Raw genomic sequence first — 12,324 nt, forward strand, 5'->3', positions numbered from 1 at the left:
TGGAAGATGTTTGTTTCATAGGTATTGTAGAAAAGAAACCTACTCAGATTCTCCATGTAGTTTGCAATGGTTTGCTTCTTCTGTCCAATCTTTGCAAGCTTGGTAAAAAAGGACCTGCTTTTGACCACGTCATAGACAAAATCCAGGGATGGTTTGGTGGAGTCCATGTAAAACAAAAACCTTGACACATATACAACCTGTACATGAAAATAATGTTAGTTACATAGTTAATAACTTAATAACTACTTTAGAATTTAGTCATTCTCATTAAAATATTTAAACAGTTAAATTAAAGTAAAATTGCTGTACATGCCTCCTGTTTGAAATTGGGAATGTTGTGGACGTCACGGAGATATTTGCCAAATCCAGCCAGCAGATCACCATCCAGAGGGTGCTCTTGGTATAAACCACTGCTTTGCATCCCCTTTGTCAGTTTGTTGTCCCATGACTTGTTCTCTGGTCTGGAAAACATTTGTTATGCAGATTAGAATAAATCAAATACATCCATGTTCACTTATATACTTATGTGTAGTACTTGTTTCTGAGATGATTTATATTTGTTTTTACTTACAGTTGGTACAAGGCAGACTGGTTCTCCTCTATGTTGATGTCTGATTCTGCAGCTTCAGTTGGTGCCAAAACATGAGCCACTTCCACTTGGCTGAAATATCACACAGATAAACAAAAACATTGATATTATATTACAATCAAACAACAGTTCAAATGAGTTAAATTATTATGTAACTTGCATATATATTATTTATCAGTGTCAAAAATAGCTTACCCGTGTATTTGTTTGTCTTCTGGCTTGTTCTTAATAATGTGACCAGTTTGTTCAAGCTTCTGGATCAGGAGTCGGAGTGCGTCTTGTTGTATAACGATACAACTGAGTAAGCTGTAGTCAACCATCCTGCCTTGCCAAAGATGCTGTACCATGGAATCTCGGGCAGCGGCGACTTCTTGATCAATCTCTTGTTTTGGTTTTAGCTTCATGCACACTCTGTTGAGGTGCACAGAGATGTTGTTCTGGTTCTTCAAGCAAAATCTGCAGACAATAGGGATCCTTCTTTGTTTTCTGTAAGACAGTAAATACACAATAAGTACATGTCATGAAGTTACTACTTAATAAAACATATACAGATTGATTTACAAACAAATAAAAAAAACTTTGTTTGGTTTGCCAAACATTTTGCACAATTAACAAAAATATATAATTTAACATTTTTATTTAACTAGGCAAGTCAGTTAAGAACAAATTCTTATTTACAATGATGGCCTACCAAAAGACCCCCTGCGGGGACTGTGATTAAAAACACACATCACAACAAGAGAGACAACACAACACAACACTACATAAAGAGAGACCTAAGACAACATAGCATGGCAGCAACACATGACAACACAGCATGGTAGCAACACAAAATAACAACATGGTAGCAGCACTAAACATGGTACAAACATTATTGGGCACAGACAACAGCACAAAGGGCAAGAAGGTAGAGACAACAATACATCACACAAAGCAGCCACAACTGTCAGTAAGAGTGTTCGTGAGTGAGTCTTTGAATTAAGAGATTGAGATAAAACTGTCCAGTTTGAGTGTTTATTGCAGCTCGTTCCAGTCGCTAGCTGCAGCGAACTGAAAAGAGGAGTGACTCAGGGATCTGTGCGCTTTGGGGACCTTTAACCGAATGCGGCTGGCAGAACGGGTGTTGTATGTGGAGGATGAGGGCTGCAGTAGATATCTCAGATAGGGGGGAGTAAGCCCTATAAGGGTTTTATAAATAAGCATCAACCAGTGGGTCTTGCGACGGGTATACAGAGATGACCAGTTTGCATTGGTGGCAAATCTGATGTCCTACGACAGAGGAAACCATGTCTAGATTTAACTAACTTTAGAGAAGGACAGTGTACCGTCTAGCCATACTCCCAAGTACTTGTATGAGGTGACTACGTCAAGCTTTAAACCCTCTTTGGCTGGAATCGATGCTCTGGTAACGTTTGCACATGTGGTATGCTAACTTATCGATTTATTGTGTTTTCGCTGAAAAACGCTTAGAAAATCTGAAATATGGTCTGAAATCACAAGAACTGGGTCTTTCCATTGCTATGCTTTGTCTATTTTTATGAAATGTTTTATGATGAGTAAATTGGTCATACACGTTGCTCTATCTAGTAATTCTAGTCGATTTGTGATGGTCGGTGCAATTGTAAACTGTGATTTCTACCTGAAATATGCACTTTTTTCTAACAAAAACTATCCTATACCATGAATATGTTATCAGACTGTCATCTGATGGTTTTTTTTATAGGTTATTGGCTATCAATATCTTAGTTGAGCCGAATTGGTGATAGCACCTGAAGGAGTAAGAAACTGATGGAGTTAGAATAGTGGTGTATTTTGCTAACGTGTTTAGCTAATAGATTTACATATTTTGTCTTCCCTGTAAAACATTTTAAAAATCTGAAATGGTGGCTTTATTCACAAGATCTGTATCTTTCATCTGGTGTCTTGGACTTGTGATTTAATGATATTTAGATGCTACTATCTACTTGTGAAGCTATGCTAGCTATGCTAATCAGTGTGTGGGGGGTGGGGGGTGCTCCCGGATCCGGGATTGATACTCGTGAAGCAGAGAAAGATAAGAAAGCTTTGTTGTAGAGCGTTTTAATACAAAATCCAATAAATAGCATTATGTCAATACTTATACACCTATTATTACTAGTGCTAGCAGAGATACTACTAACATTAATAACAGCAAGATGATAATACTAGTAATATAGATTGAAAAATTAAAGAGTTAACTTACCGTGAACCAGTAGCAGTTGCAGATGCCATCTTGCTCCAAAAGGAAGATAGTACTTGGAATTTCTCAAAGAAATCTCTGCAGAATAAGTAAAAAAGCAATAATCCCAAATCTCAGCTCCCAGAAGGAAAGTGTAGCTCTCAGTTGGAAATGCTGTTCTGAACTAGATGATATCCTGTTGCCTAGGTCAATATATGTACCATCAGATAGGCCCAACCCTTTTCCACATTAAAATATTCCATTCAGGGTAAATTGACACATTAGCAGAGTAGTTGAGAATGGCTTGTTCTATAGAAACAGTCACTTGGAAGACTGTACCAGTTTCACATCATTTAAAACTAGGAAACTCTCTGAGATGCCACCACACTCAGGTTTCCCTTCTGAACTGGCTCCGCTTTATTTAACTTAAACGAATCATGACGCGGCATACAATATCAACAGCGACAACGGTAGGCTGCGATTTAAGTGATAATTTGACTGTCAAATCCACGTATTGGTGTTTGGCCTGCGCATCTCAGCACGTGACAAAATCAACGGCACTAAACCAAAGATATTGATCTGTTTTAATCAACCTTATGCTACCGTGATGACTACATTTCACACTAACTTCACCAATCGGATGTAAAAAAAAATTGTAATTCTACTAAATGTTATGGAGTGAAAATGCAAGCTTGTGTAAGGTAGTAACAGTAGCACAAAATGTCCACATTGGAGAAATTAAAGCATTATGCAATAGTTTAATGACAAAATAATTATACATGCCAATTTAAAATGAAAGCATATTTTGCCCACTCACAAACCATGGCAAAAATGAGATATTTCTCACTCATTTAACCACAGAGTTTAAAATGCTCCCCAATACAGTTTAACCAGGTGCTCTAGACCCTCCACAGGGTATGTGCAGCAGGATGAACCTTACTAACACAATAGAAGAGGTTGTGGTAGACATGGGCCATCAGAGGAGAGTTCACAGCTCTTTCACTCTGAACATTCATATCAATGACTCACCCTGAAATGGACCATCAATACCAGAGTTCTAGAGGCTATTTACATAATCAACTGGGCATTTCAACAGCTGGGCTCACAATAGTCTTCCTGAGGTCCAAACAGGAAACACAAACATTTACATAATATACATTGCACTCAATTTACATTACAATTTAGTAATTTAGCAGATTCTCCCATCCAGAGCTAGTGCATTCATCTTAAAATAATCCCTAGAGACAACCACACATCACGTGCCTAATACAATGCAAAATGTCTCTCTACAGTCCCCGTTGTGCCGTAAGGTGTTCTTCCATCTGTTAATGAATGTATCTGTTTTTATTGCTAGCTTGAGTTACCTGGGGAGGCAGAGAGTTCCATGTAGTCATGGATCTATTTAAAACTGTGCGTTTCCCATCCCATCCCATCCCACGTTTCAGGTAAGACCCAGATGCAGGCAACGTTGGAGTAAAAACAGTTTATTAATACAACAGGGGCAGGCAAAGGTACAGGGCAGGCAGAATGGTCAACACCGGGAAAACAGGAACGACCGAGAGACAGGAGCAGATGGAAAACCACTGGTAGGCTTGACGAAACAAAACAAACTGGCAACAGACAAACAGAACACAGGTATAAATACACAGGGGATAATGAGGAAGATGGGCGACACATGGAGGGGGGTGGAGACAATCACATCAGACTGGTGAAACAGATCATGGTGTGAAACTCTTCCTACAGTCAGGAGAAAATCTTTATTCCTGCACTGTGTGTATTTTTAAGTGTATTTCAAGCTTTGATAGAATTGGGGAAATCTCCTCAGTGTGGGCAGTGGTGAGACCTCTTTGCTCTGTGATCTTCCTGCTGTTGCTCTCTGGATGTAGAGAATGTCTCAACATGGTCTCCTGTGTGAACAACATCAGAAGAACCAGTCAGTTGGCGTGTGTCACAACATCATCGGACTGAGCTTGTTGTCATTGCAGGCAATCTCAACGCTGTGCGTTACAGGGAAGACATCCTCCTCCCTCATGTGGTACCCTTCCTGCAAGCTCATCCTGACATGACTCTCCAGCATGACAATGCCATCAGCTATACTGCTCGTTCTGTGCGTGATTTCCTGTAAGACAGGAATGTCAGTGTTCTGCCATGGCCAGCGAAGAGCACGGATCTCAATCCCATTGAGAACGTCTGGGACCTGTTGGATCGGAGGGTGAGGGCTAGGGACATTCCCCCCAGAAATGTCCGGGAACTTGCAGGTGCCTTGGTGGGGTAACATCTCACAGCAAGAACTGGCAAATCTGGTGCAGTCCATGAGGAGGAGATGCACTGCAGTACTTAATGCAGCTGGTGGCCACACCAGATACTGACTGTTACTTTTGATTTTGGCCCCCCCCTTTGTTCAGGGACACATTATTCCCTTTCTGTTAGTCACATGTCTGTGGAACTTCTTCAGTTTATGTCTCAGTTGTTGAATCTTATGTTCATACAAATATTTACACATGTTAAGTTCACTGAAAATAAACACAGTTCACAGTGAGATGACATTTCTTTTTTTTGCTGAGTTTAGGTGCCGGTACAGTTTATATTTAGGTGCAGGAGCTCCATAATACTTCTGAGCTAATGTTCTATGAGAGGAACATGAGCTCAAGCAGTAGACATTTCAGGTGCCGGTACTCAGCTCTGGTGAGATCCTGTCCAAGACAAGCACTGATCTCATTTCAAAAGATCAGGTAGTGTCGTGAAATATTAACTAAAAAATACCCCTTTTACCAGAACTTGTGAATTCAATATAGACTTTATTACCAGCGTAACATAGCCGAGCCCTTCCATGGAAGGACCCTATTACAAATGTAACAGAGCCTCTCCATGGGAAGAGACTAAATTCTCATATTACAGAGTCCTGCCTTTAAATGATTCTGTCTTTGCATAACATATAGAATCCCCTCCCTCTATATGAAAATAGCTTCCCTTGACCTTTCTCCATTATAATCTTTTCATCTCAGAGCTTGCTTGTTAACGCCCACATCTGACAGCTGTATTGGTTATAATGGTAGCAGGGCCCTGGTCCTACATGTTCCATTCCTTATATAGCCATTCTGTCTCAGCTCTTCAAAGTGGACAGCCTAGATGCTGCTAATAATGGAAATGTAATCATAGTCATGAGTTTTGCTCCCACAGTAGCTAAGCATTGACAACAATACATTAATTCATTCATATTAGACAAAGTACACGCTTTAACTTAGGCTACACAACTTAAGTGCACTTAACCTATTGTAAGCGCAACCATTTAATTGTCTCTCTGGTGCACCTGCACTGCCTGCATTTTAGTCCGTTGACACAGCACAGACCGAGTGGGCGCCACCATTTTACCAACTCGTGAATTTTACACAAAACCAATAACAAATAAATGGATTCTTTCTGAAATTACCTTGAGGAAATTATGTACATTCACGACAACAGACCCAAAGTCTCTAGCTATGTGACTTGTAAAATAGTTATCACGTTCACTCGGATTTAAAAAGACAAAAATAACACAAAATATTTACCAAACGTGATAATACATTTTCAGATTTGTTTAGCCAGCATGTTATGCCATGTTCTTTCGATATTAGAAAGTTTAAACGTGCTATTAGTTACATACCTGTAGTTATACATTTGAAATGGATAGTCAAGTTATCTTTATTCTGAAGAATGGTTCGCGGATTCCCGGAACTTCCTGTTCCCCCTTACGTGCAATACGGGATCCCTGGGATGGCCCTATCCTATTACATTTACAAGTAACATTGTTAAGGTTAAAGATAAACTTAAAACGCTAAAACAAACCATTATATCATGTTCTCATCTGTACTTAATAATATACAATGAAAGGACGCTTAAAAAACGCAGGAAAAGCGAAATATTAGACTTTTGTAAAACGCGTCTATGGGAGGCCCATAGGGTGGCGTACAATTGGCCCAGCTTCGTCCGGGTTTGGCCGGCATAGGCAGTGATTGTAAATACAAATATGTTTTTTTTACTGACTTGCCTGGTTAAATTTCAGGGTGAGTCATTGATATGAATGTTCAGAGTGAAAGAACTGTGAACTCACATGTGATGGCCCACGTCTACCACAACATCTTCTATTGTGTTAGTAAGCATCACAGCATTTTAGGAAGCCATTGTTCAACATGTTTTCATACACTGCAGTAACAATGGGAGGGGATGTGGCCTGCACGGGGGAGGACCAGGAAGTTGATCTCAGACTTCTTTTTAGAACTGGGATCCTATCCAGAGTTTCCAGGTTGACAGTGAGGACAAACCCAACCTGCCCCTCTCCTTCCACACTCCAAATATACAGTCGCTGGGTCCTGATTGTGACAGTGGACCCAGGTTTATTAGACAAAATAAAAATCAGGAAAACATTGAAGAACCACAGTGCAATGACGTGAAGGTGTAAGAATGGCGCTGCTAAGATCAGAGATTCATCTCCTGAGTACACACCTTCGAATCTTGAGTACATACCTAGTCCCCTGAATACAAACCAAGTAATCTTACATACAGGACTTCAAGTTGGAAAATAGTGAACTACTCCTTTAATGGAGTCTTAGGTTCTATGAAAGGAATGTTTCACAAAAAAAATTACTTTATTTTAGTATTTTGTTCATTAGTCCTCTGCAATCAAATTTTCAAGATAGAGAACTTTCAGTATAGAGGAGAACTTTCAGTATAGAGGAAAAAGTGTGAAGATAATGCAAATGATGTGCAAATGACCTAAATGATAATTGCATACATTTTGCATCATCACACTTTTTGCTATGTACTACAGTGTTTGCCAATCGTGGTCCTGGGGACCCAAAGGGGTGTGTTTTTTTGTTTTTGCCCTAAAACTCACACACTGGATTCAACTAAGCAACTCAAGCCTTTGAACTGAATAAGGTATGTGAGTGCTAGTGCAAAAACATACATGTACACCCCTTTGGGACCAGGGTTGGGGAACACTGCTGTACTGAAAGTCCTCCATCTTCAGAACTTCACTGCTGACGTGCACATTATTGTGATTGTATACAGGGTGAGGAAACCAAGGTGGACATTTGTAATTTGATTGAACTATCCCTTTAATTAGAGTTTCTTTGGAGTTACATTTAGTTAGACGTGGATTTGCTCTAAACATACATTTATTTGATAAAGGTGCTTTTGTCATCTCTTAAGAAGGCTAGGTGAACCTAACGAGTGTGCTTGCATACTCCCTTTAAAGACCTTTGCTTGAAAAACGTGAAAAAAAGCGACAGTAGTGCTGTTTGTCCATTTTGAGACGCCATAGAACCCTTTGTGTTTACAAATTTGCTGCAAGAGGGCGAGGCGCGCAAGTTGGTGGCAGAACAAGTTCTAATAGAATAGCAGCAAAAAAAGCCTCTATTTACATGTTGCTTATTAGTGCATTTTACACTACTTTTTGATTATAATTGGATTTTATGATTTGTATGAATGTCCTGCGTCATATAATGTTTGTATCATCATCACAAATGAACTGCATTATACTTTTAAAAAAACACTTCAACCAGTAAAATGGTTCTTTGGCTAGCTTTTGCTATAGCCTATATAAATGAGCATTAGCATTCTGTAATCTTAGCGACTGCTCAAGCAAGATTCAAAACAACATTGAAAGCGTATATAACTGCAAAAAGTTATTTGGTTTAGAAGCAATAAAACGCAAATCTGCCGCCAATAGTCTCACACATCTGTCAGTGACGTCAGTGTGTCAAGTAATGGTAAAGGGTCTGTAGCTACTTCCTCAAAATAGTCAGATAACTCAATAAATCTGTCATTAATGTTGACCAATCCCCAATGAAGGGGCTTAGACTTCAGCTACTGACTTCGGCCTGCCTCCAGGAAAAAAAGTGTGTGCACGGAATAGCCGAAAAAAAAACATACAATTTCCAAAACGTCACAAAATGTCGTCATAATATATGCACAAATTCTTACGCACCGTTTCTTCTGTTTTAGTTGAACCTTTAACTAGGCGATTCTTATCGACTTATAGAAATCCACAAGGAGTCATCAGAAACCATATTTGTTAAGCGAGTCAGCCATATCAGCTGTTTTTTTAAAAGGCAGTAAATGAGGCTGAACTGTTTCGCTGCCAGATAAGACTTGATAGCCTAAGAAGAAGGCTAATAATGGTTTCAGTAGTCCTACATGATGGTAAGGATTCACTCCATGGTGCTGAAAGGAAAGCTCAAACTTTATGCTGGACTAATTTAAATAATGTTACAAATGGTTTTAGTAGTCCGACATTGTCACTAATCTGGATTTAGACTGTCTGCTACTTCAGGTCTAAGTAGGGGTACAACCTATACCATGTGACAATGTAGGACTACTGAAACCATTGTTAGACTTCTTAGCCTTCTTGTTAGGCGTCAGCATGTTTCACAACTTGCCTAATTAAATAAAGGTTAAATAATAATAATAAAATATGTACACGCTAAAATAATATAAAACACATAGGGTGTTCACTCCTTAGGCCCACCTTCCTTTCTGCATCAGACTTCAGCTTCATGTCTGGGGTGGAACATCTACTTCTGAAAGTACCATGCTTAGATTCATAATGACATCTCAGATTGAACTCTTTGCAAACAGCGACAGTGTCGATGCAAACAAGACACACTGGTTTGCCATTGGAGAAATACGATTAATATATTGTAATAGAATAGGTAGGACTATTAATATAGACATTGGTGATTTTACCACTGTAATCAGATGGACAATATTATGTTATGGTCATTGAATTGATTAGCCCACTAACCACGTGTTAAATGTGTAGCATAGCCTACACTGTGTAGGACTATGAATTGGGCAGCTATAGGCTATTTGTTTATAGGCTAATTATGTTCTGGCCCGCAGACTAGCTAAAAGCCTAATTGCCAACCCCCGTTGTATATTGTAAAATCAATCTCCCCCTTCACCATCAACATTCAGATAATTCAAACACGTGTGGACATAGTGCTAAACTTGAAGGACTCATTGTCTCTGTGAACTGAAATGTTGTTGCCCACCAGTGCACTCAGAAGAGGAAACAACGATACAATGTAGTCTAAAAACATTGGCTGCAAACTGCACAGATGTGAGATATCAAATTTTAGTCACATGCGCCGAATACAACAGGTGTAGACCTTACAGTGAAATGCTTATTTACGAGCCCCTAACCAACAATGCAGTTAAAAAAAAATACAGATAAGAAATAAAAGTAACAAGTAATTAAAAGAGCAGCAGTAAAATAACAATAGGGAGACTATATACAGGGGGCGGTACCGGTACAGAGTCAATGTGCAGGGGCATCGGTTAGTTGAGGTAATATGTACATGTAGGTAGAGTTATTAAAGTGACTATGCATAGATGATAACAACAGAGAGTAGAAGTTGTGTAAAGAGGGGGGGGGGGGGGTGGAAGCTGTTTAGAAACCTCTTAGACCTAGACTTGGTGTTCCAGTACCGCTTGCCATGCGGTAGCAGAGAGAACAGTCTATGACTAGGGTGGCTGGAGTCTGACAGTTTTTAGGTCCTTCCTCTGACACCGCCTGGTAGAGGTCCTGGATGGCAGGAAGCTTCTACAGTGTTTCACTGTAGCAGCACATGTCCTCTTACATTTTAATTCCAGGTTGCATATCACAATTTTTAAGGACATATCAGATCTGCTCTGTCCATAACAGTCACACCAAGCATAGGGTTGGTTGGTATAAGATTGAAATGGGTAAAGAATGTATCTGTGAAAACCCTATGAAATAGTTCCCCAATACCATATTTTTTTATTTTATTTATTTAACCTTTATTTAACTAGGCAAGTCAGTTAAGAACAAATTCTTATTGTCAATGACGGCCTAGGAACAGTGGGTTAACTGCCTTGTTCAGGGGCAGAATGACAGATTTTTACCTTGTCAATTCAGGGATTCGATTTTGCAACCTTCCGGTTACTAGTCCAACGCTCTAACCACTAGGCTACCTGCCACCCCTGATGTATATACTAGGCTATTTTTTTCATTGTACTACAAATCGTACATTTTTGTACAGTTCTTCACATCAGAGTGCTGCTGCATGCCCTTTGTCTCTCTTGACCATGTCGGGCGGGCCGGGCACAACACTCAAGGCGCGCTCTCCACATCCCTCCAGTAGTCATTTAGCAAGCCTGATAACACATCACTCCCGACAGACACAAGCAAAAACTCTTGCATAAATGTAGCAGCCTATACACCTAATCATTAGCGATCTGACATGCTGTATTGCATGGAAACTGTAGACTTCTAACAGCAGCTACATAGTCTAGCTTACTATGGCCCTGTCCCTCTGGCCAGGGTAAACAACGTGTTATGTTGTGTATTATATATATACAGTATTTCACTTCAAACAGTTTATTTCAATTAATTATACACAAGAGAAGAAGTTGCCCAGCATAAATTCATGTACACACATTTTATTACATTTTTGTCATTTAGCAAATGCTCTTATCCAGAGAGACTTACAGGACAAATAAGGGTTAATTGCCTTGCTCAAGAGCACAATGACAGATATTTCACCTAGATTTTTCCGGATTCAAACCAGCGACCTTTCAGTTACTGGCCAAACACTCTTAACCGCTAGGCTACCTGCCACCAGATCAATTAACTTCTTAGTGATCCCTTCCCGCTCGAATCCCGTTAACGGGATTGATTTGACAACATCCAGTGAAATTGCAGCGCTCCAAATTCAAAAACAGAAATACTCAAGATAAGAATTCATAAAACATACAAGTGTTATACATCAAAATAAAGCTTAACTTCTTGTTGATCTAGTCGCTGTGTCAGATTTCAAAAACGCTTTACGGCGAAAGCAGACCATGCGATTATCTGAGGACAGCGCCCCGCATACAATCACATGAAAATCAGATAACCAGGCAGGTGCGCGACAAAAGTCAGAAATAGCGATATAATTAATGCCTTATCTTTGAAGATATTCTTCTGTTGGCACTATAAAATGTCCCAGAAACATCACAAATGGCCCTTTTGTTCGATAATGTCCTTCTTTATGTCGCAAAAATTTCCATTTATTTGGCGCGTTTGATTCAGAAATACACCGGTTCCAACTTGCCTACAAAGAATCTAATAAGTTACCTGTAAACTTGTTCCAAACATTTAAAACAACGTTCCTAATCCAACCTAAAACGTAAATAATCGATCAAATTTAAGACGGAATATACTGTGTTCAATACCGGATAAATACAACGTGAAGCGCATTCCAGTTCACACGCACCAAGAGTCCACTTGGCTTGACACTCACAAAAAACAGCCCTACTTCTTCATTTCTCAAAAGAAAAACATCAACCAATTTCTAAAGACTGTTTACATATAGTGGAAGCCATAGGAACTGCAACCAGGTTCCTATTAAATAGGGCTTCCCATAGAAAACCAATTGAAAACAGTGAGCTCAAAAAAAGAAATTCCTGGATGGTTTGTCCTCGGGGTTTCGCCTGCCAAATCAGTTCTGTTATACTCACAGACATTATTTTAACAGTTGTAGAAACTTTAGAG

The sequence above is a fragment of the Salvelinus fontinalis genome, chromosome 7, assembly GCF_029448725.1.
Source record: "Salvelinus fontinalis isolate EN_2023a chromosome 7, ASM2944872v1, whole genome shotgun sequence".
NCBI lineage: Eukaryota > Metazoa > Chordata > Actinopteri > Salmoniformes > Salmonidae > Salvelinus > Salvelinus fontinalis.